Raw genomic sequence first — 25914 nt, forward strand, 5'->3', positions numbered from 1 at the left:
GTTTAGTCTTTTCAAACTGCTGGAATTCTAATTGTATAATTCTTTTCTAATTTTCCAAAATGGTAGATAGAAAGTAGTAGCTTTTTGTGCAATTTATTGAGATATAATTTCTTCAATTTGTAAGATTGGAATTATAAAGAAATAATAACCGTGATTATTTAATTGTAAATGTCCTTTTGATATTCAACTAAGCAACATTTGAGCCTTAAATAACAGTCAATTTACTTTATACTGTTTTAAAAAAATTATTATTATCGAATGCATTTTGCGCATTATATGTGAAGTGGTTTCATAGCCCAAGACTAAGCATATTTTAGAATATATGCCTAGTATTTAAAAGACGAAAATGATCTAAATTTTTGCGAACTTTAATAATTTTTTTAATTATCCAATCTAATTATTGAAATCATTCCTTAGGCAAATTGTAAAATAAGGCATTGCCAACTAACTGCATTTAATCAAAATAGTTGCCTAAATTTAAAATTTCATAAATAGGTATAACTATTTAGAAAACTATACTTATATAAGATAAGCATGTTATACCTCATATCGGTTGAAAATTCCACCATCTGTTAGAAAATATTTTTTTTTTTTTTAATCGGATGTGGACAACACATAACCTTCCGCCGATTCCATGTTTTAAGTAACAACGGGCTTTCGGTAAGAAATCACTTCCGTTGATCATTTGTAAACATAACCTGATTTATTGTTCTAATAAGCAGAAAGGTCCGTAATACAAAATTTTAGATTATATTCTATCATGTATAATTGTTCATGTGTAAAACCAGTTTTTCTAAATTCAAGCTAAAATAATCAAATTTTGCCCCTTTAAATTTTTTACTAAAGTTGCATCTTATTGGGTAATTCAATAATATATAATTTAAGTTGTTTTTAATTAAATAAAATTAAGTGTTTATAATATATTTGAATAGAATACTATAATTTAATTTTCTTTTATGTTATTTCTATAGCTTCAAACAAATTTAAACCCCCTTTGATATGCTTCTATATCTCAAGTCAAGGTATCAGTCAACAATGCTCATTCAACGCAACAATATGTTATGTTGATAATTGCAAAACTGTCATGAGCTTCCAGTAAAGTGCTATTTCCGGTTGTTCAATTTTAAGCAAATTCTAATCAATTTTTATATAAATGCAAAAAGCTTAAATTCTGGAATTGTTATATAAGAGTTATCGCGGAGAAAAGAACCTTCACACATAGACATCATTGTAAAAATAATGAAAACGCACTGTGAATTCGTGCTTATTCGCGAATAATCTTCACACTTATATAATAAAATTCGTAAAAATAACACTGAAAAATCATCTATCTTTGTATCAGTTTTACATTGCTACCAGATTCTGATTCTATCACTACTAGCAGATTTCTTAATCAGAAACATTCCATCCATTTCCTATGTATTCCATCCATTTCCTATATATATGCATTCATTTCCTATGTATGGATTAGCGGGATGCAAAAAGGAAATATCTTTAACAAAACGCTTTTCTTAAAAAATGAAATATCTAATTAAAAACATACTTTTGGAAATATTTTAACATATATCATATTTATAGTATATAATACGCATTTACATATAGATGCATAACTATAGTGTTATAAGAGTTTTCATGTTTATTTTATTTGTTAATATACAGACATCTTTCCTATTATATTAACAAGCATACAATAATTCCAAGATCAGAGATATTGAACAAAGAAGTTTAGGAGAAGAAACTGGAATAAGTGCCAATTATGATTTAGTTAGACTATTTTTGACGAATGCTATTTCTAGCCGACTTATGAAATATTTGCTTTCATGGAAATAATAGCTTCAGTTATTGATAAAATTTTGAAAAATATCTGGAGGGGTTTCGATTAGTCTTAAGTTAATCAATTTTATTTACTAAAGTTCATGCGAGGAGAATTTAATTAATATAATAATTAGGAGGGATCTAGAAATATTCCTTTGTTTATGTTTTACACTTAATATCGATTATAGTACATGTATTTAACACGTCTATAAATTTAGATTCATAAGCTTTGATTAGCCCGCAAGCTATTGTACTGTTATTTGCTCTGTTTAGTTGCATAAATGTGTTTTTAAGTTTCAAAATAATTAAGTTTTTTTTTCATTTGCAAATCTGTGTAATTATCGAGTTACGGAAGGGGTAAGTAACTGTAACTGAGAAATAATAGTTTTGAATAGCGAGTAGATGTAGCTATTGACTGCAATTTAATATTTTTATTATACTATTAACTAATATTTAAAATGTTTATGCTTAATACTTTTATGGCACAAGCTGGATAAGTAAAACAAATTTTCTGTTGTCAAAAACAAACTTTATATAATTTATTTGTGCATTGTTATAATTTTGCCTTATTTTTATATTTCCAAGTAACATTATAATCTGTTACTCAGAAAGAGTACCCGCAATCTCCATGAATTAAAAGTGCAGTTTCTACTTTTAATGCGCTAATAAAATGTCATATATATTTTCATGCTTCTTTTTTAACAGCTCATTTTACATAAAACTGTTTTGTAAGATAATCTTTGATTTTCCATAAAAAAGTGCTAATACGAAAAAGTTTTGAAATTAATACGAAAAGGTTTTGATAATACTAGCGTCATTTTCGTATATTTTGTAAGAAAAGCATTAAGTATATCAACTTTTTAGAAATGTATTTCTCATTAAAAAAATAAATCATGCATTTTAATGGTGTTTATTTCATCAAAGCTCTTTAATAAAAGGCTTCATTCTTTTTAGAATTTATAATAATATTTTTTGCTTGAATTATCAGTGATGATGCCCATGATGATGGTGATGCCCATGATGGTGATGCCCGTGATGATGATGGTGACCATGGTGATGGTGTCCATGATGATGATGTCCATGGTGGTGGTGATGGTGGCGAGCTTCAGCTTCATTCATAGGTTCACATGTCACACTTCCGAGAAGAAGGGCAGTGCAGATGACAACAAAACAGATCATTGGTCCTTTCTGTGGAGAAAATAATTATGCTCAATGCATTACCTTGCTTAATGTAATAATTTAGTTGCATATATATTGTGTTTAGCTGCATATATATTGTAAGTGTATCCTAAGTAAACTGTTGCTTCATTGATGATGAACAATGTTCCCACCATATATAATCTAATTTTAGAATGATCAATTAATCTATAACGTGTGTAATGTGGCACATTAAAGTGTAATATAATTTTATATTATTTAAAACTATAATTTCATAAGACGAAATTTATACCTGAGTATCCTGCTTTTTAAAATTTTAAGTATCTCTAGCAGCAGCAATGTAAACATCCTTTAGTGAATAAGTAAGCACTTGCCTTTATTTCTCATTAGTTTGTTCATGCAATTACATTTAAAGAGTTAAATGCTCATTAACAACGCGTTAATGGCTTCAACACGCAACGATAAAATTAACAAAAATGAAAATGCAAAGCTTAATTAATACCAAATTGCACAGGAAGGCAGTGTCTATGTATGAATGAAAATGAGCAATTATGTACAAACAAGGAAACAATATTTAATTTTCGTAAATTATATGATGAGTTCACATTTGTACCAATAACAAACTTAGGTTTAAACCTAAAAATAAACAAAAATTAATGCGGCACATGGCCATTCTGGACAACCACGCAAACTTTGTAGCAGTTTCCGTGCTTCCAATTAGGTAATCAGTCATCAACTGATTCATCCACATCAGTTTACTGGATTATCAACACCAAAGAAAAGAGCAACACATTTTGTTGACTGTCCTCATTTAAAATATGTGATAGGTATCACACCAGCGGACGTTATATGTCATTAGTTTCCTTTCAACCAAAGAAACACGAATATAATCAAAAACTTATCCTACAAAAATTAAAAAAACATCGAATCAGCATTTAAATGAACCTCCTCAATCCTTCCCGAATGCTGACATAGTCCTATCTGTATCCACAGCAATTTATAGCGGCTGGATTCAACTGCGCTTTCGAAAGTTGCTAATTAGTACTGAGTACTTAACTTTTAGAAGCCAGTGTATGTGAAGCATTAAAACTGTAATGGATTTCGTTCATTTTCTGTATTTCGCTTTACTAGATAAATGAGTTAAAAATTACGTTTGGCTATGCTTTTCAAATTCCTATTTTCTGCGGAACAGGAAGATAACTTGCCTTTTAGTGAACATGGATTATTTTATAAGATTGGCAATCACTAAAATTTAGCATATTTTTACATTCATGCTTGAAAATTTATATAAATTCTGCTTTACATGCGTACGTATATAAGAATGATAAAACACTTAATGCTTAACTTAAAATAAACACAAAATTAAGTAATTTCTTCTTAACTTTTATTCGTGTTTCATTAAATATTTCTTTCGAAAACATTAGATCCAATCTTTAATATGCCTTTTTAGTCAAATACATTTGAGTGCTAAATTCCATTAAATTAATAAAATTATAAATGAAATAGATAAGATGTTTCCTCCCTCCTTTCCGCATGCCTTCGCGGTGTAATTGGAAGCACGCTCGACGCGTATTCGAGAGGTCTGGAGTTCGAATCCCGGCGAGGCATTGCGCATTTTTTTGCGTTCTTGCATCGATGTAACCTAATGACTCAATTAATATAAAAATTGAACGTTGCGTCCTCACTAATTTAGCGCTGTTGGGTCTTTTAAAATCGAATTATAAATTAAACTACTGATAAAAGACCAAACCGTACGCTGTGTATGTAAACTAGTGAATGTGACTATGCTACCAGTACAAACGAATCATAAATGCATTATTTCCTTTCACTATTCTGGCAAGCCATTTTGTTCTTATTCTAAAAATATCTCAGTAAATCTGAGGTTTCTTGTTGCTCACTAAATTCTGGTCTGAGTTTTATGATAAAAAAATGCCTAAACTAAACCACGCTTATCAGAATAAATATACAAATCCTATTTTAATATAATTCAGGAAGAAAACGTTGAAGCTTTTGATTTATTTACAAAATATGCTAATTTTCAAGCTTTTTCATCTGTATGCAAAAGCATCGCAGTGAGGAAAAGGTAGGTAATTGATATATGTGTGTGAATATTGAAAGAAATGGTTTCATTTTTCGAACTTTCATATGATAGCATTTGATGGATGTCTGGAATACATTCTAGAATTAAATTATATTATTTAAATATTCTATGCTTATATTGATAAAAAAATTATACTTATCAAAACTTGCCGTTCTCTGATTTCAAAGTAGAGACATATTATTCAACAGAAAACACTGTTCTTTTAAAATATATCTATTTTCTATTTTTAGCTCCGTTTGAAAGGTGATTCATTTTATTAACTTAAAATGTAAGAGTGTGAATATGCGGAAATTTATGTGAATATTGATGCTCAAATTGAAACCAATTATTTCCGATAAAACATTTTTAAATTTAATTACAGAGTAGTAAACGAGCTAGAACATAAGAAATTAAATTAAGGAACGAGATGGTTTTGTAAGTTCCGAATGAAATATTTTTCGAAATTTGGGTTCATCTGGTGTTATGAGACGACAATGCTCATATTCTAAGTGAATGGTAAACCTCTTCAGTTAGTCAATTGTAATAGTGAAGAAACATTACTGACTAAAATGGCTCTTAAATTCTTTGCACTCCTGCAAAGAAAAATGTATAAAATCATTAATGACATTTTAAAAATAAAATACTGGAAATTGTCTAGTGGTTGAATATAATAAAATTTTGAAGTAAAATATTCAAATGTTATGTAGTGATTTTATATTCTGTTCTCGAGAATAATTTGTCAATAAAAATCTTTCAACTTGTATCAAGTTAGTTTAGGTAAATTAATTTAGGGGAATTAGCTAGAGAGCTACCTGCCTATAGAAGATGCCTTTGTGAAGAACTTTTTAAGGGAAGTAGATCTTATTCACTTCACATTTGATTTTCAGAATGTAATTGAAACGGAAGTTTAGTTTGTAGTTATACATTAAAAATAACGCACATTTTATTATAAGTACTTCCAAAGGTTTAAGGAACTCCATCTGAAGAGCATAATATAGACGATTTTACTTGCATTAATTAATTAATTTTCATCGTATAATAATCTTCCTGGTTTCTTTCAGGAAACTGAATTGAATTTTTCAAGAAATGGTTTGGTTTATGTAATTGCGGCAAAGCCTCGAAGGTTAGCTGCCTAAGGGAAGAGATGCCTTCGGGGAGGACTTTCTAAAGGAAACTGGCTCGTATACACGTTACACATTGGGAAAACCACAAAAATGACCACGCAGCCGGCCCGTTCGCGAGATTCGAACCTAACTACCACTCTTCAGAGACTTTACCGCTCGGCCACTGGTGGGCCTCTCTTTTCAAAGAAGCCCACCAGCGGCCGAGCGGTAAAGTCGCTGAACGCTGGTAGTTCGGTCCGAGGTTCGAATCCCGCGAACGGGCTGGCTGCATGGGTGCTTTCGTGGTTTTCCCCATGTGTAACGTGTATACGAGCCAGTTTCTCTTAGAAAGTCCTCCACGAAAGGCATCCCTCCTCTTAGGCAGATAGCCCTAGTGTGCTTTGCCATAATTAAATACTCTTTCAAAGAAACATTCTTTTCAGAAACATTTCAAAGAAACATTTTACACACTCTTTCAAAGAAATGAAATAATTTGAATCAATTGAACTAACAGATTTTTGTAATTAATGAACAGTTTGGAAACTGGAATGCTTTAAAACTTGAGAAAATCCAAAATGCAATTTTAAACAATGCAGGCAGTGTTATCGATCTCAATATAAAATATGAGTTGTAATTTAATTGTTACGCATAATTATAATGTAGATTTTATGTACGAAGTTTAATGGTTGTTAAAGCATAGTATTTCTGAAATTCATCACTCACATATAAGTGTACCAATATAAATTTTTACAAAACTTTCCGTATCGTGTATAATTAACAGAATCAATTTGTGTGGTTGCTTGAACAGACACTTAATTGCGAAGCGCTGAATGGAATCAAATCAAAAACATTTTATTCAATAATGTCATTAAAACAGTATCTTTAAACAAGTCATGAGTTAAATGACATACATTTAATGCATATTATTCAAGATAATAATAACTGTTTTCCTTTAATATAAACATAATTAAATTGTTGAAAGAAATATAATTAATTGCAAAATGTTCGGTAAATAGCGAATTAACATACATCATTATGTATCGCATATTTTGCGATATCACAGATGGCTAGTAAACTTCAATACATTAAGTTTCCCGTAAAATATTTCCACAAAATTTTGATTCACTAAAAGTAATTTCCTATATACATAGTAAACTATGGCTGAAACTTTCCATCGTATTTTGAATTATATAAAGAGTAATATTACAAATTTTCTTAACATTCTTTGATTCAGTGAAACATAGGTTTCTTACCATACTGGATAGAGCTCTAGGGATACTCTCCTTAGACAATTTTTCAGAAGAAGCTAAGTTTTCTGATATTTCAATTCAATTCAAAAGACTTTATATATCGTACTGAAGAAAAAAAGCATCTTTTTCTTGAATCCTTTGTGCTTTACTATGTATGCATCATTAAACTAAAACCCGCATATGCTTTCGACATCTTGAAATATCTGTAAAAATTCTGCCTTGCTTGTTACTAAAAATACACCGGATTGTGCCACTGTACTTGGCAGAACGACGTTCAATCGCTATGCTTTACTGAGATAGAATGGCCTTTTTTATAGATATAGTTACTCATGCATATAGATAGTTTTTGCCTTTTAGTAGATTATTTGGTAACTTTATCATATCGCTTGTTCAAAGTAAAGCTACCAGTTATGGTGTCGTTCTTGAGAGGTGTTGAACACAGTTTGTTCAGAAGATCTATAGTGGCTTGCTTTTAGATGAAGAAATTTGGAAGTTATTTCTATCTGTAAGTTCCTTATTTGTGTAATTATTCGCGTTTTAATTTATATATAATATTTATTATAAAACTATGTAGGAATCTAAAAGACTAAAATATGAGAATTCTAATTGATTTTAGAAATATAATGAGTAGTTAAAAATGCTGTATGATTATTTTAATTTTATTAACAGTTTTAATTTTGAGTTAAACTTCTTTCCTATCAAATTTTTAACTACAACTTACGACTTCCGGCCAGAACGTAGTTTTAGAATCACTCTGAATACATAATGAGGAGAAGCAGTATTTAAACCGCGAAGTTCTACTTGCTGAGTTAGAGAGAGCCACCAGATTTCTAGATAGCACACGTCCGCCTTTTTAGACTACTCTCTTTTAAGCTATTATTTCGCCCTGCCGTACTTTAGGCCTTTAATAGCTTCGCAGGATATTAAACGTAAAGGGGCCAACTCTGTTAGAATCTTGATAGCTTCGGTTATATCTCTTTAGTTTAGATTAGTTTGAGTTTAATTCTTAGTCTCTTAAGTTCAAGGCCAAGTGGCGGCTTTACTGTATTTCTCCAAGACGGAGTTTGTTAAATCTTAGTTGAAATAATAAAGGGATAGTTAACCCTTCGTATTTGTTTCCTGTACACGAACTCAAGCGATTAATATCTAGTTCTTATGATTCTTCACGTCAACGGTAACATAGCATTTGCAAAGTGAGGAACCCTACAAGACTATTAAGAAACTAATATTTTATAGCTAATAGATGAATGTAATTTTTTTAGAAATTCTTAAAGCTTCTGTTGTTTGATATTTTACACACTTGTTGCACTTGCACGTCTAGATCGATATATGTTGATTGAAGAAGTCTGGGATTACTATTCATATGAATATTCCCGTTAATAACATAATAATGCGAATTAGAATGATTATTCAAATGACGAAAAAAATAGTGTATACATAGGCACTAAGTAGTAGTAAAAGCAAGAACAGTTAAAAATTCAAAAATGTTTCTAATAAGTTTAAATCTTATCACAGTAGAATGTCTACGAAATAATAAATACGGGACTGCTATAACATGTAGATGTGCACCTCCTATTTTGGTTGCAATCGGCCGCACTAAAGGTATATAAATATATGTATGTAGATATATATATATGTATATATATATATATATATATATACATATATATATAGAGAGAGAGAGTAACTATATACGCACATAGTTACTCTACTCAGTGAGATCAGTTTCTTTATTCTTATATGTTTCTAAATTGTGTATTTTTTGCTTTAAAAATGATTGAATTATTTTGTTCTTTTCTTCCGGTTAAGGTTTTTATGCCTTTAGTTAACCTGCACGTTATAGTTGTAGAATTATCAACAATTTAAAATTTGTTTAAGTGCGGCTAAGCCTAATTTTTTTTAATATACCAGCCATATTTGTTTACATTTGAAATTTCGCAGAATAGTTGATTTGTTGCCAATCTGGAGAAACTAAGCTTCACAACAGCAAAGTAACGTCTTCTCTTATTATTGCGAATTAAATTATGCTTAATTCATTCTGGAATTATCATTTATAAAATTATCTCATATATTGACTCAGCATAGCATCCACAACAAATTGAGTCCGGTTCTACGTTTTTCAGTGTCTTTTTGCCGAGTGAGACCAAAAGTAAACTTTCAGTTTTGTGCACGGAACAATCTGCCTTCTTGCCCGCTGCCTGAATTTCTTGTTTTTGCGCAGAAAATGTAATTTTAATTGTTTTTAAAAAAAAAATTGTCACTCTATTTGGTGTTTTATGTTTTTTCTATATCTTTCAATTTTAAATATAGATATTTTAAGTTTTTATGTATTTTTGCCGTGAGAACTGAATTAATTGAATGAGAAATGTATATCTAATGAAATTCAAGGAAATACGTTTAAATGAAAGGCAGGAAAAATGCGTCTAATTTTATATTCCGTACAAGGAAATGTAGTGTACACATAAGATCTTTTAGCTATGTAAAACTGAATACCACGATCGGCTGGTGGTCGGAAAGTCCCATGTTGGAATCCTGGCGAATTGATCAACCTAAGGACTTTTATTAGTGGCTCTCCAACTAAAAACAGTAGCGGACAATGGTTCGTTACTACACCAAGATAGCGATTGGATATCCTCATTCCCCCATTTTTCGCGTCTCCTGCATCGATAAACTTAATGACTCGACAATGATAGGAATGCATGTAACTTAAGATTTAACTATCGCACATACTGATATTTTACATGACGGTCGCAGTTATAGTTGTAGGCTTTATCCTAGTTATAGACAAAAGTTATAGGCTTCATCATCACTTTTAGAGTTGCAAAATATTCAGAATTCTAATCTTCATGTACGGAGTAGCAACAAAGTTGTTCGATTACCATTGTCGTGCACAAATGAACTGAATTAGAAGTGAAGGTGGTTATCATGCGTTTTTCATGTGAATATTTTATTAGCCTCTTTTCAAAATGTATCCATTATTTATTTTTCAAACAAAATAAATAATAATATTTTTCAAACAAAATAAATAATAAACGGTTTCAGAAAAAGCACTAATGCATATTGCAACTGCAATTCATTTTGAATAATGTTTCAAAAATGCTGTTTACCAAATTCATTCCTAAAGAATAAAATGCAAGCATAAATTGCCCTTTATGAAACTGTACGCGAAGAACATGCAATTGGGAGAAAATAGAATCTTTAACAATGAGCAATAGTTTTTTTTTTTTATCTGAGAAAAGTACATAGTTTAACTATCTGCTACTAAACTTTAGATTTCTTATATTTAATTAAGTAGTATTCTGTCTTTCAAATCACTTGGGAGATTGTCTTTGGCAAAATTTGAGTCATCCTAAAAACGCCCACATACTGTTTCAATTTGCTTGCTTAATGCGTTCAAAATAATGAACGTTGAAAATCTTTAATTTTCTATCTATTTCATTATATCGTAAACTGTACTATGTGCTACGATGCTGATAGTATATTAAAATTTGAATTCTAACATTAAAGAAGTTTCTCGCAGCTTTGTCGTACATCTTTAGTTGAAAAGTATAATTCCTTTTTTTCCGTATAACTGAAATTCATTTTCATAAAAATTTACACATTATAATTTTATTTTCTTCTAATTCATGCGAATAATTTTCTGTGTATGTGTGTATGATAACGGAACTCAATAAACGCTCGTTATCCGAACTAAGTAAACTACAATAGCTTTGGATAACTGATTTTCGTGGTCTGAACAATAACCACTTCAAGCAGTCCATTTACTTTGGAATACTATGCATTATTTATTTAATTAAATGGAGTTTTCTTTTGAGTGATTTACTTAGACATTAAATTATGCTTCTCAGCAAAACGAGTAATATTACGTAATATTTCAATAAAGGAATGGCAATGGTAAACCTTTCTTTCCAAATTTCAATTTTGAAAAAAACTACTTTTTATTGACTTAGCATACAGTTGACTTCCTTACCAAAAGGATGAAAATTAGAATAGATATTTTCTTCTTCCTCATTCGAAAGAAAAATTCCTCATTCAAATTAGGACTATAAATATGAGAGCACTGTTATTCAAGATGAACTTAACAGAACCTTTTAAATCAAAATGTACTTTTTATTGAATATAATTTTATTAAAATTGCTATTGTTCTGAAACTTTGACAATTCCTTTCAAAATGAATTATTAATATTCTTTTAAATACCATACTTTGTTCATCTGAGACAGAAGCAGTGATGTCATGAGGTTTTTACTCCTACATCAAGCATGGTCAAGGAGCAGCTCGCGAGCTTAATACGGCTCTCAGACCTATTAATTGCGGCTCGCGAGTCGCATGAGGCTCTGTGACTCCTTGAGTGCGGCACGTTAGCAACAAATAGCCCTTTTATTTTTGAAATATCTTTGAAATTTGAAACTGACATAGTGCAGTGACATGATTTAGGCAATACAATGGATTTTATCGATTTCAAACAATCCATCGTGCTCTAATCGTCAGAACAGAAAAACAAGTCAATAACAAGGTTTTTGCTAATTATACTATAACAATCATGTTATCTTCTGAGCAGGTGATTGCCATCAGGATAATACAAAATACAAATACAAAGGTATTTTAGAAAAAAATACTGTAGAATTTTTTTAAGATTTTTATTTATTACAAGAAGTTTCTACTTGCAATTGGTCTGGTCCGCTTGTCTAGTTTCTTTGTAGGGTACTGCTTTTCTTTCTAGTTTCTTTGTAGGGTACTGCTTTTCTTTCTAGTTTCTTTGTAGGGTACTGCTTTTCTTTCTAGTTTCTTTGTAGGGTACTGCTTTTCTTTCTAGTTTCTTTGTAGGGTACTGCTTTTCTTTCTAGTTTCTTTGTAGGGTACTGCTTTTCTTTCTAGTTTCTTTGTAGGGTACTGCTTTTCTTTCTAGTTTCTTTGTAGGGTACTGCTTTTCTTTCTAGTTTCTTTGTAGGGTACTGCTTTTCTTTCTAGTTTCTTTGTAGGGTACTGCTTTTCTTTCTAGTTTCTTTGTAGGGTACTGCTTTTCTTTCTAGTTTCTTTGTAGGGTACTGCTTTTCTTTCTAGTTTCTTTGTAGGGTACTGCTTTTCTTTCTAGTTTCTTTGTAGGGTACTGCTTTTCTTTCTAGTTTCTTTGTAGGGTACTGCTTTTCTTTCTAGTTTCTTTGTAGGGTACTGCTTTTCTTTCTAGTTTCTTTGTAGGGTACTGCTTTTCTTTCTAGTTTCTTTGTAGGGTACTGCTTTTCTTTCTAGTTTCTTTGTAGGGTACTGCTTTTCTTTAAGTCTTCAAATGGTTTGGACAGTCGCTGAAGAAAGCTCTTTTACGGAGAAAAACGAAGTTCACTCAAGAGTGTACTTTCAAATTAGAGACATATTTGAGGGTGGACTCTTAGTCAACCTATTTGATTGGTGGACTCGAGTGTAGATTTTATAATCAATAGTGTAAAACTTCTCATTTGCATTTCAAAGCCATGTCCATCCCTAAGCAAGTCAAGATGTTTTTGTACATTTTTCTGCAAACGTTTTGAAAGTACTCGCAGTAAAATGTTACAGTAATATATTTTTCAGCTCAAACTGTGATGACTCCTTGGTAATCCTAGGCACAGATCTTCAGTTACTCCATCAAATCAATCTATGACTTCATTAATTTAATTTACAATTTATGACTATGAATATCACATTTTTGATGCTCACCAGGAAGACTGACCGCAATTGAATTTCTGGTGAAACGTCTCTTAACCACTCGCATTATTCTACTCAGAAATAACCATGTTTCGACAAATATCTTTCCCTTTCATCACCAAATCGTCTTTTCAATAAAATCGTATTAATCGGTAAGGAACCCAAAAGGTTTGTTTCTACAAAGCTTTCCTCAAAATACAGTATATTGATACTGGTGAGATAAGCTTATACCGAAAGATATGGCATAACTTATGAAAACTACATAAGAAAGGGAAAAAACAGAAATATAGGGGAAAATTGTATTTATTATGCATGATCATTCTTCAATCAATATGTAACATTCGTTACATAAGTCATCCTTTCTTCCTGTTTAGGTGACACTAATGTTTTTTGACAGGATCATTAGTTGACAGTCCATTCATATGCTTTAAAGGGGAGTGAAGTCCAGAAAAAAATTAGCAACATCTCCATCCAACCTTTAACATGGATATATATAATATTTTATGCTAAATTTTCTATAATGTATTGGGAAATGTCATCATTAGTAAAACTTAAATTCATATATCTGTCTGAAATACACCTTCTGCAAGAAAATATGGTAGAAATACCAGTGTGTAGCTATCATCCTACCTATTCTACCGTTTAATTAAACTCAGCTCGTAAATTTTCGTTACAGTTATCCTAATTGGCATTTCATTAAAAATCCTTATTGGGGGGAACATTTGTATTGTTACTGCTCTTTGCAATATTTTTTAAAGAACCTATATGCAATTGACATCACGATAGTGTATCTCGAACTATAATAGAAATGTGTATAATTTCTAATTTGTATTGGACAAAGAAAAAAATTGAATCCCGAATTTCTTCGAATTTAAAATCTGAAAGATTTTTTTAAATCAGTTCTCTAGAATCCTTCATATAAAAATAAGAATAAATATATAAATACTTATATATATTACAACAAGTTTTTAAATAAAGCATGAAATCTACATTTAATGAAAAAATGATTATGATAATGCATATTTTAAAAATACACTTTTGTTTATGAAAAAAGATCCAATAAAATTTAGTAAATGAAATGTGTAACTCTCTTGAACCTTGATGTCTCTTTTCTGAATATATTTTGATAAACTGCTTTAGCACCAGCTCAAATTTTTATTAAAAATTCAAAATACTGCAGCCATATTTAAATAATTCAAATAGAAACAGGTTCGCACCATAGCAGTTACATACTAAGCCAGAAGTTCTTAGAAATATTCAAAAGCTATTTTATTAAATGTTATATTCGTCTGAAATTATCGAGACGAATCAATAATTGGTTTGGCTAAAGAGCAACGCATAGATTTCTGAAGTGAGAATTCTGGAGGATTTCATTGAATGCCATGCTGAAGCAGTGTGGCACACACAGCTGTCAGAGAATGACTTTAGTGATTCAAATACCAGACAAATTGCAATAATCGCATTCGTTTTTTAGGGAATCAATAATGTTAACTCTTCCGAAGTTTTGAATCTTCCATGAATTTTTAGATTGTGATTCGAAGGATTCAGATAATAATAAATAGCTCTAAATTTCGAGTTTTTGAAATTCGGACATTTTCCGAAGACCAGCGAAAGCTTAGGAATTGAGAACTTAGGAATTGCATCCTTAGAGAACAGAAAATAAAACAGATATTATAAGTCATATCCAAAGAATTTAGTCAATTATTTATGGCTATGTTTTGATGGTTCTTGTGTTAATTAAATAGGAAAAGTAAATTATTATTTTTATGCAGAATCATAAAAAACTAACATCTTACTTTGAAACAATATTCCTTTTTCGAAAGAACGTACTTGTGAGCCAGTTTCCTTTTGAAAGTTCTTCACGAAGGCATCTCTTCCCTTCCGCAGACAGTCCTACAGAAAAATCACCATTGTGTATACCCTCAGACTGAAAGTGAATATAATGCCCTGGAATAATAAATTTATCCACACAGATTATGAAGAAAATATTTTATGTGTTTCTGTTACCCGTCAGAGTTTGATATAAAAACCAAATAGGCAGCCACTACTATATTGGTATTAATAGCCATCTATACCTATGGTTGTAAAAGTGAAGTGAGAAAGGGAAGTGGATATCGCGTTCTGAATGGCACAAACACAATAAGCATAAACTCAACCCTAATAGTTCAAGCGGAACTAGCTGCCCCGCAAGCGGCGGTGAATTTACACAACTCTGATGATTCTTACATTAATATATATATGGTCTCTTCATCTAACCTGAAATTAATTCATTGAAATCGAAGTAGAAATTACATTATGAGACATATTCAAAAACATTGCCCAACAACGTGAGACCGTGAGATTTCAGTATGGGCCTTCAGCCCATACTGGAATCATCGGAGATGAAACAGAAGACTAGGATGCCAAATTAATAGCAACAAATATTAATGTAAGCATTCTCAGTATAAAACTGCTAGCTACTCATCCAAAGTCAACTGGTGTCGTCGTCACAGCACAGCGTTTACTTTTTCTACGTCATCTGAAGCTGTAGCTCAAGTCAGTCTTCATTCACGTACTTTTCACGAAGAACAACTCGTTAAAAGAGAATACAAATTGAGCAATTCAACCTTTCTTCTTCAGCTTTTGTTCACATGGTTGCTAATCATCCAAATCACATCAGTTTCTTAATAAAGAACGGCAATCTCAGCGGAACAATGAAGATTACATACAAATCATACCAAAACAGAGCAGCTCTCAAAAGTGGTATTCCAAAGCTCAGCTTTTCTCTATAGCTCTTACTAGACACAGTTTTTCACCAAAAGCTCTCACTAGACACAAGCCAATACATGAGCCATCTTAATCGCTTTTGATTTGCTAAAAATGAACTTTCTTTATGTTGCAATATTAAAGATGAAGCCAGCTATGTAACATTTGATTGCCCAGTTACCTCAAACTACCATCTTCGAAAGCCGACAGCTGAGAGTTATTATGCATAGGCAGCTAAACTAAAAAAAAAAAAAAAAAAAGGCGCGCAATGCATTGCGTTAATACTTGTACTTCCTAAGTTCTCACTGTCACAAGTGGACAAGAGTGATTTTTCATACCATCACCCACACTGTCTCCAGAACGTTACTATATCACAGCATAGTTTTAGTTAATTAACATTAGGCTTTCAAATAGCACAGTATTAGAAGATTTTCCACATAGTAGCATATCTTGCAATTAGTTAAGTACCAAGTAATACCTTCAATTGTATCAAGTTTTGTATATAATTATTCCCTGTAGTAACGTCGATCATGAAAATGGGTGGAGATCCACCCATTTTCATGATCGTTGCACCAATTCGTGCGGAATTCTGAGCCGTATTTCTAGCTACAACTCTTACAATAAAACATTCGTCAGTCTCACTACACCAGTTAACCAAACAGCCACTACTGCGGAAGTATTCCAGCCGCTTCGTTTATGATCTTAGTTAAAGTCTTTCATCGATTTCTGCTATATCTTGTTAGGCCCTTCCGTTTTACTAGAATCTCTATTTATAACCCAATGATTACAAGCAGGAGACTGTTCCAATTTATTATTGTATTGTCAGCCTTATTCAGATGTTCGTTTCACCATTCAACAGATTTTAATTCTCTCTATCATCTGTAAATGAACCGGAATGCAGTAGCAAATCTGATTTTATAGTACTCAAACTCATTTTTGTTTTTCAAAGTTCAAGAAAAAATACAGCAATAGTCATCACAGCAATAGCAGTTATGCTTCATGTCGTTGTTCATAAAACAAAAGATGGCTTATCGAAAATAAGATAGGGGTTATACCAAACAAACGTACAAATTACAGAGTGTGTTGTGAAGTCATGTTTATGCATAAATGGTGCCAAATCACCCATCTTGGAGACAGTTAAAAGGGTAATATCCCCATACGTACCATGATTCGATTCTTTATCTTCTTTCATGTATAATAGTACATTTTATAGCATTAGCTTTAACAATGCATAAGCTGGGTATCTGAATTTCAGTTTTGTACACATAACCTGCATTAGTGTTTGCATATTGTAACCGCAATATGCATACATGTACATTATTGTGTAATGTAAATAAATCTTACTTAATAATTTGAATAAAAAGATATTTATATTGATTTTAAGTTTACATGTAAATATACCTACCTTTATGGTATTTGTAATGCCCTGCATATGGTGTAACAGTGACGTACTTGTAGATGCTACGGACAGCATTAACACTCTATATATTGCATTAGCAGAACTACGTAATTTATTGCAAATTTGCAAAGCTTAAGGCAATGTCGCATCTGTAACAATTTTTTCGTCCAAAGGGATTTGAATCCCGAAGGACTATTAGTTTCGTTTTGGCATTTTGCGTCGGACTCATAAATGTCGGTTCACTTTTCAAACTGTTGCCATAAAATGTTAGAGTCCTACACTATATTTGAAGAAATTAAATAATGAAAAATCTGCATAAATGTATGTATATGTCTCGTATTGTGATAAAACAACGGTACATAGAGTCATCGAATTTTGAATAACGTAATCCTCCAACGAATATGAGCATGTGGAAGACCAAATTTGAAATTTGAAATTTGTTTTATGATCGATTTCCTATTTTTTAAAACTTTGACGAATTTTTGATTAACAAACTCAAGGATTTCAAAGCGAGCAATGGCAACGTTGTGCAGAAAAAACATTTTTATCTCCAGCGCGTGAGTCTCTGTATCGGAAATTCTAAAGATATGCTCGTTTTAAAACTATTTTGCGATATTGCTGTTGCACTGGATCTTATGGTTTAAGTGCGAGGAACAAGATATTTAATAAAGAAAGGTAACACACAAAATGTTAAAAAACGCCCCTTTGGACGTAATTTAAAATCTGAAACATTTCAGATTTTTTTTTTTAATTTAATTATAGATGGCATTATATTGTGAAGTCCCTGAAGACACAGCGCTAAGTTCTAGTTTGTTTATTCTATCAACGGGATCCAACAGGCTGATAAGCATCTTCGCAGTAGACCAGCTATTCTGTCAATTTCAATAAACAAAAGAAAGAAAAAGAAAGAAAAAAATAAATTTAAATTAAATGCCACCAAGTAAACACATATCTATCTAAAATGGACTGAATACACGGCAGTTTCAACAACTATAAACGCATTTTTTAAAAAATACATAGCAGATAAAGTGCAGATTATATGACAGCAGAACTAGGAAAGTCTGAGAAGAGCAAAATTACGTTACTTATGTTTGATTAAGCTTAATGAAATTGCTATTTTTCTCAACAGATACATAACGTGTAGCTTTATTACTATCAGTTCAGAAAAACGTTGATATGATTATAATTGGATAAAAGATTTCAGTTTCATTTTGCCTTCATGTTAAGTATATTCGTCATTTGCATTTTCTAAGAATGACAAGGAATGAATCATATGACAAGGATTAGTTTTGAAACGGTGCACTATGAAATAATTTCTTTTACTATTTTTATAGTAGAAAGAAGAAATAACCAAATTAACCGGAGATAATAATTATCATATCACATACAGACACAAATATGATTTTACAACTTTTAATTTAGGACTATCGCAAATTAAAGTTAGCATTTTATCTTACACGTTATTCTTACACATATATAAAGAAGTAACTACTCAACGAATAAAGATTAAACCATAAATGAAATTAATTTATGAATCTGATACAATTTGGGGAAAACAACTGGTAAAAATAATTACATGAAATATCGTTATTTAGACTGATTATTTGCAGCTTATAATAAACTATAGCTGAAGTACACTTAAAACAGAAAATCACAACCGAATGTGAATATAAAAAATTCAAATATATTTGCTTGGTTTAGCAAAAGTACAGAAATAAATAATCATATTTTGTTAATATGCACTTTACAAATAACTAAAGTCTCTCAAAGTCTGCAAGTGTAACAGATTTTCAATTGGTTGAAATTTCTTCAAAACATATTAATTGACACTTTAAAGTAAAAAATACATCATAAATATTTAAGTAAACAATTGCGAATAGTAAAATACATAACCATAGGAAACTTAATAAGCATTCTTTCATTTCAGTCAATCATCTAGCTACTGTTTGCTTGAATATAACTTTTCCTCGAAATATTCCGCGCCTTAATTAAAGTAAATGAAATTTATTTCTGACGTGATAATAATACTTAAGCGTTTGGCTTTATTAAGTGCTTTAAAATCTTTGGTTTCTTCTTCGAAATAAGTCTTTAAATCAGAAAATAATTCATAGAAAATTTTCATATAATGACAATAATATGAAAAATGTATTGAAGTAATAACCATTTTAATTTCTTGAATGATATCATTTTTATTCAATGAATTTCTTCTTACTTCTCTTACTGAATAATTGATTTATACAATTTCCTGAAATTTAAGGGTCCGAAATCTATTTTGTTTTCCTTCATATTTTGCGTTGTTCTTATTATGCTAATAATTCTAGCAAATGTTTTACAAAAGCAAGTGTTCATTGTTGCCAGTCACAAAAAATTTAAAAATAATAATTAATTTATTATATTATATTAAACGTAAAAATGTAAGATAAAAATATAAAAAATGTTAAGATTAACTATTACTGTAGTATATGAAAGATTAGTTTTGAGTAAAAAATTTATAATAGTTCATTAGCACAGAAAATAAGGAATGAATATGAAGCTTTTCAGTTACTCCTCTTGAAAAAACATAACGGAAGGTACTTTTCCTTTACAAACATCTGCAACAGGATACGATATTCTCAGTACGCTTAATGCGTCATGACTTTGGCAGATTTATCAACAAAAGCGTGTTAATGACGTGAGCAATGTATGAATTTCAATGCTGTTATATTTCTAATTATAACAATGCTTTGATTATTAATACCAACTATTGCCATTTATAAAATCTGCATCTCAGTAATATTTTAATATTTTGAAATGGCAGCAAAGTATTAATTTGAAACGCGACTTGGGTCCATGGATGCCTCGGCTGTTTGCAAACAAAATACCGATTATTGACGCTAGAAACGTATTTGCTTGAAAGTCATGTTTATACCAGATAGTGTATCTGATACTTATATAAATATTAGCGCAATGATCTCAATCGAAATCGCAAAATTTTAAGGATTCGCCTAATTCTTGCTACCGCCCTCATACCAGTTCTTCAGTTATAACAAGCAACGGCACCATTTTCATATGCGCTTTCTTTTTATATTCCAATTCTCAGCTTATTTTATAAACAAATAGTGTTTTTAGCCCAAAGAAGAGTTAGCCCAAAAAGGGTCATTAGTCTTAAAACGTGATTTTGCGTTAAATAGCTATAAAAGTCTGAATCACTTTTGAAATTGTTGCCACCAAATATTATCACCCTGTATTATATTTAAATTAATTAATTAATGAAGAATTTTTATCAATGTATGCACGTTTTTCACATTGTGAAAAAACAGCGGTACATAGAGCCATCAAACTTTGAATAATGTAGTCCTCCACCCGAACAAGGACACCTAGAAGCCCGAATTTTGTATTTGTTTAATTGTATATTTCATATTTTTTAAAACTTTAACGATCTTTTGATTAACAAAGTCAATGATTTCAAAGCAGACAATGGGAACAGTGTACGGGAAAAAAACATTTTTATCTCCAGCCCGCGAGTCTCCATATCGGAAATTCAAGACAGGCCAAATTAAATATTTTTAGCCCAAAGGAGCACTAGCCCAAATGCTCTCGATACGTGTATGTGTATGAAAATGATAAAACGCCGCTTTTTTGCGTGATATAAAATGTGAAAGCTTTCAAATTTGTTTAAAATTTATTCTTTATATACGTGAATGTGTTGTGTGTGTTTGTCTTAAAATTACTTGGAAAATATGCTGTTGCTAGATTTTCCTGGAATTTAAAAAATACAATACTTTGTAACAAAATCTCTAAAGAAAACATTTACTTTAAATTACATTAAATCTGCACTTAATGCCATCCCCACGAAATTACAACCAAAGAGAGATGACATAAATCCGCTCGTAAGTAATGTTGGTCTGCGTCAATAAACGCGTCATTTTGGTGTCGTGACCATTTTCAAAATCGCGCCATGGAGGTACCTTATTCTAGGATTTTGTCAGTACGTTTATTAATTCATTCTCTAGATAAGTAGCTAATTAAAACGCGAAATATATATATATATATATATATATATATATTATGTATTACATATATATATATATATGTAATACATAATTGTTTTGTTGTTTTAAAGCATCATTATTTTTCTTTTGTAAAAAAAGCCTAACTGTGCAAAGAGGATTACTTTAATGTACCCTTAATAATAAGTATAGTTTTTCTTATAACCGGAAATTATACGAGTATAATGCACTACCATCTTATTACCGTTACAAATAAGACAAGTGACCAATTTTTACCCATTCTCGTTTCAATGCATTCATATAATTTTTTATACTCCTTAATCTAGGCATATTATAAATACTTACAAATAATATTATAAACTACAATTTAAATGAACAGATGGCATGTCTAATGTGATAGATGATGATTTCGTTAGGCTACTGATTACGAATATAAATGTCGAAAAATAATACTTTTTAATCTTTTTGAGCTTTACATATATAAGTCATGTATTGCATGAAAAGAATTACTATAGTCATATACAAATTTTTAATTATTCTATGATGTTCTCTCATTTTAACAAAGGTATGATAAATAAAATTACTTTTTCCCTCTTCTGAATATGTAGCAGCAGTTACTTTACTTCATCAGAAAACTGTTTTATCAGAGTCGAGGAAATCTTTACGTCCTACTGGAAAAAATATTCTTTCCTCATCGTATCGAGAATTTTCAGAATTTTATTTTTTTATTTGTTAGTAGATTGCTGCATGTTAGAAAATGTAAATTTTTTTGAAAAATTCGCCGTCACTACAGACCAAATAAATCATCAGTAATGATTCTGTAAGTCTCTGGAATAAACAACTCATAAATAATGATACAGGAAAAAAAAAAAGATTTTTAAGCAGCATTAGGATTATGGAACACGGTTTTAAAAAATATCTGTTAGAAAATGTAGCACATCGTTAACGATGCTTTGCAAAGTTTATTTCTAATTTAGTTAATTATAGTTAAATAAAAAATAAACTTATTTTTATGTTTTTGTCTTGAGTGAAAGAAAAATAAATGTGCTTATATGTTGATTTTATTTATTTTAATCCCAAATACGGATCGAGAAAACTCAAACAATTTTTTTAATGAAATCAGTGATATGATGTGCACTTTAATCTTTACCAAGTGTGTCGTTTGCGAGTTTTCCTTTAGTTGCCATACGCTCAAAAAGGAAAGAGCAACTTCAGTATATTTTTGTAATTATGAAATAAACTTTAATTATTCAAAAACTTTGCAAAAATTACTTTTTTTATGTTGTCTTCTGTAGTTTATTCATTTTTGAGCTTAATATTTTCACATTAACGATTATACGAGAATAGCCTCATTCTTGACGTCATAATAGGTGTTTATTAAAATTGTTATTATTTTTATTATTAATTAAAATAAGATACTTGAGTCATCGCTCCTTACTCGCACACGAGACTATTGTTAAGGAGAAAAGGCCTCATAGACTATTTTTAGCTGATAAATCATTTACTTTATGCCTTTGAATAAATACGTACATGATTTATCATCTAAAAATAAGTATAAATAATAAAAATAAGGTATAATGTACAAAACATTTCGAGATGACAAATTGTAATGTTCATATATTAAAATCGCTATGTTATAATGAGTTTGATTTTGACTTTAAATTTTTCTTTTCCTTATTCCTAACCAGAATGCAGATTAACTTGTGAGGAATTAAGCTCAAGGTTCGTGAACCTTAAAGACCTACGTAGCATTACTAGAATTCAGCCTGGAACTAGCCGGACCTGCACTAGCGTAGCATTACTAAAATAGCGTAGTAGACCTAGTACTTATAGCGTAGCAGACCTGGCAGTAGCGAAACATTATTAAAATAGCGTAGTAGAGTAGCATACCTGGTACTTATAGCGTAGTAGACCTGACATTAGCATAGCATTATTAGAATTTTGCCAGCTTTAGCTAAATGTAATTATCTCGGCTTAGCATGCTCTTGCAGCTGATACTTTAAACTTACGTGCCGGTAAATTATTTGAACTAACTTGTAGCTAGTATTCAACTGTAAAGAGATACACACTTGAAACAACGTTTAAATTTATTTGACTGTTATTGTTTAATAATTTACATCGCCACCAGTCGTAGTTATCTGTAGCACTAGCCCGTTTTCTTAAAAGTTTCTTAAATCTTTGTAAGTCTTTGTCATGCTATTTTAGACATAGCAATAACTCGCTACTAATCAAGTAAGGTTATAGGACTAAGTTTCAGTATCAGATCAGTTTAACCTTACAAAGTATCTAAATTAAGATGAAATTTCAATCTCCTGTCTTATGAGCTCTGCAGCCATTAGAGTTTGTTTGCCGAAATCCAATTTTCTCAATATTTCTATATGTTATATGTCTTTTTTATGTCTCGCGGGCATTTCTCGGAAGCCATAAATTATCTTCGATTTCAATATTAGTATAATTTGCAACAATTCTTAAAGAAATAGAATGGCTTAATAGAGTATACAATAGTTCATTTCAACCCAGAAGCCAATAAAAGTTGAAAACCATTATTTCAGTTTCACTAATTTTTTCATGAGCTTGTTTTTCTAAATTATACTGAGAATTAGAGTTCTCAGAGGAAATGATACAGTATCTTGGAGAACGGGTTACCAAGACTCGACTCTGCTGATTCTGTTTCACCATAAAAATGGTAGATAAAAGTTATACGAATTCTCCAGCGGCCTGGCATTCTATCGCTACCAGATAAAAGGTTATTATGTGAATTATCATCAATAGTAATAATTTTCATTGTAAACGAAAAGCGTTTCTATTAAGTCCTTATCACTTAATAAAGAATAGAGATTCACAAAATACGAGATTCATAACATTAAAAGATATACAGAGAACAGGGTTTCAATCCAAAGTAAAGCCGTATCCAGATTTCAACTTTATTTTATTCACGATCAATATTTTAGTTATAAAATACGAAATATTACTACTGTTGGCAAATCACGGAGCTTTCAAGTGTTAATTATTTATTATACTCACTAAAAGTGATTCCTTCGATTTCGTTTACTATATAAAGAGTTTTTTTTCCTATTAGCTATATTGTTAAAAATAATTTCAGTAATTATTAGAATAAAAGTACAGGGTGTCCGAATAAAATGTACCTAATTTGAAGAGGATGTCTGATGATGGTTGGCTCAACGTTGGCGCCACATATTATATTTGTGATCGGTTGCTGCTTATCTATGGTTGGCGCACGTGATGCGCACACTACCCTGCGCTGTTTGGTTGATTCATGCAATCGTGCGAGTGCAGTCTTGTCTAGAATTTGTTGAGAGGTGACTGTATTATAATATTATTAACTTAATTTCAAATTTATGTATTAATTAAAATAGTTATTGAATATGAGTGCTACTAATAAAAGAAACACAGACCTCGAAAATCGAGAATTTAAAGATCGCTGGGAGATAGATTATTTATTTATTCTGAACAGGAATGGTACACCACAGTGTTTGGAATGTTTACAAATCACAGCTGTGTGTAAAGAATATAACTTGAAGCGCCATTATCTTTCCGTGCATGAAAAAAAAGTATCATTCGTACACGCGAGACATGAAAATACCACTAGTGAAAAAAATGAAAAAGCAGCTGGATCATCAAACGATTTATTTTAATCAAAAACCAAAATTTCAAGAAGCATCTGTAGCTGCATCTTTGAAGTTTTTTTTATAAATAGTAAAGTCAAAGAAGCCATTTTTGGATGGAGAATTCATTAAAAAATGTTCCATAAAAATGGCTCAAGCATTTAATGACAACGAAATGGTAAGACAATTTCAAACAGTATCACTTTCTCACCAGACTATAAGCCGACATGTAAACGAAATTAGCATGCATGTCACTAATAAATTAGAAAACACAATAAATAGTTGCTGCTATTTTTCGGTAGCATTGGATGAAAGCACAGACATTTCCAATACAAGTCAAATGCTTATCTTTATAAAAATTGTAAATGAAAACTATAATTATTCAGAAGAACTTTTAAAATTACAATCATTACATGGAACAACAAAAGGTGAAGATATTTACAAATAATTAAAATGGTCAGTAGAGCAGTATGGCGGATATGACAAGTGCACTGCTATTGTAACCGACGGTGCTAGAGCTATGACGAGCAAAAATATTGGGCTCGCGGGTACTTTTGCAAAAAGAAGGAATAACATGTCGTATGTTATACTGTATTATCCATTAGGAGGTATTATGTTAAGGTGACCAGATTTTAACATTGGTAAAGCGGAACACCTTTGACCGGGGGGGGGGAGAGATTCGTGATTAAAATTTGGTCTATATGGTGCAACACAAATTTTCATAGAACACAAAAATAGTTTTGTACTATATATTTTTTAAATTTCAACATAAGTACATTTTACAAATATAATACATTACAAAATTGCGTATAGTATTATTTCATTCCTTGGCATATTTCTCATTTGAGTGAATTCTTTTAACAGATTGCTGTCGTTCTTTGTTGAATAACTTTTGGACAACTTGTGATGTACAAGCTCTGAGTTACAAAATGTTTTCGTCAATGCCAATGCCAAAAAATGCCGTTAAGTCCAAACAACGGTGGTCGAATTCTAACAACTGATCAACAATGCGAACTTTGATAAGCAGTTCTCGATAATCAGTTGTCAACAATTATTTGTTATTATTAAAATT

At 30.8% G+C, this 25914-nt stretch overlaps 1 long non-coding RNA gene across 4 annotated transcripts; it reads right to left on the bottom strand.

The window, feature by feature from the left end:
• Positions 1-1617: 1617 nt before the first annotated feature.
• LOC118187569 (uncharacterized) lies at positions 1618-24432 on the bottom strand. Of its 4 annotated transcripts, none has more exons than XR_015039405.1 (2): positions 24363-24432; positions 1618-3003 (listed from the first exon to the last, which is right to left on the bottom strand). It is a non-coding gene; the product is annotated as an uncharacterized LOC118187569 (long non-coding RNA). The 4 variants fall into 4 exon arrangements; XR_004757974.2 differs by lacking the exon at positions 24363-24432 and adding an exon at positions 19389-19519; XR_004757975.2 differs by lacking the exon at positions 24363-24432 and adding an exon at positions 14880-14970.
• Between the last annotated feature and the right edge of the window lie 1482 nt (positions 24433-25914).

The sequence above is a fragment of the Stegodyphus dumicola genome, chromosome 1, assembly GCF_044657685.1.
Source record: "Stegodyphus dumicola isolate Sdum_Otavi_A_Nest chromosome 1, ASM4465768v1".
Lineage (NCBI taxonomy): Eukaryota > Metazoa > Arthropoda > Arachnida > Araneae > Eresidae > Stegodyphus > Stegodyphus dumicola.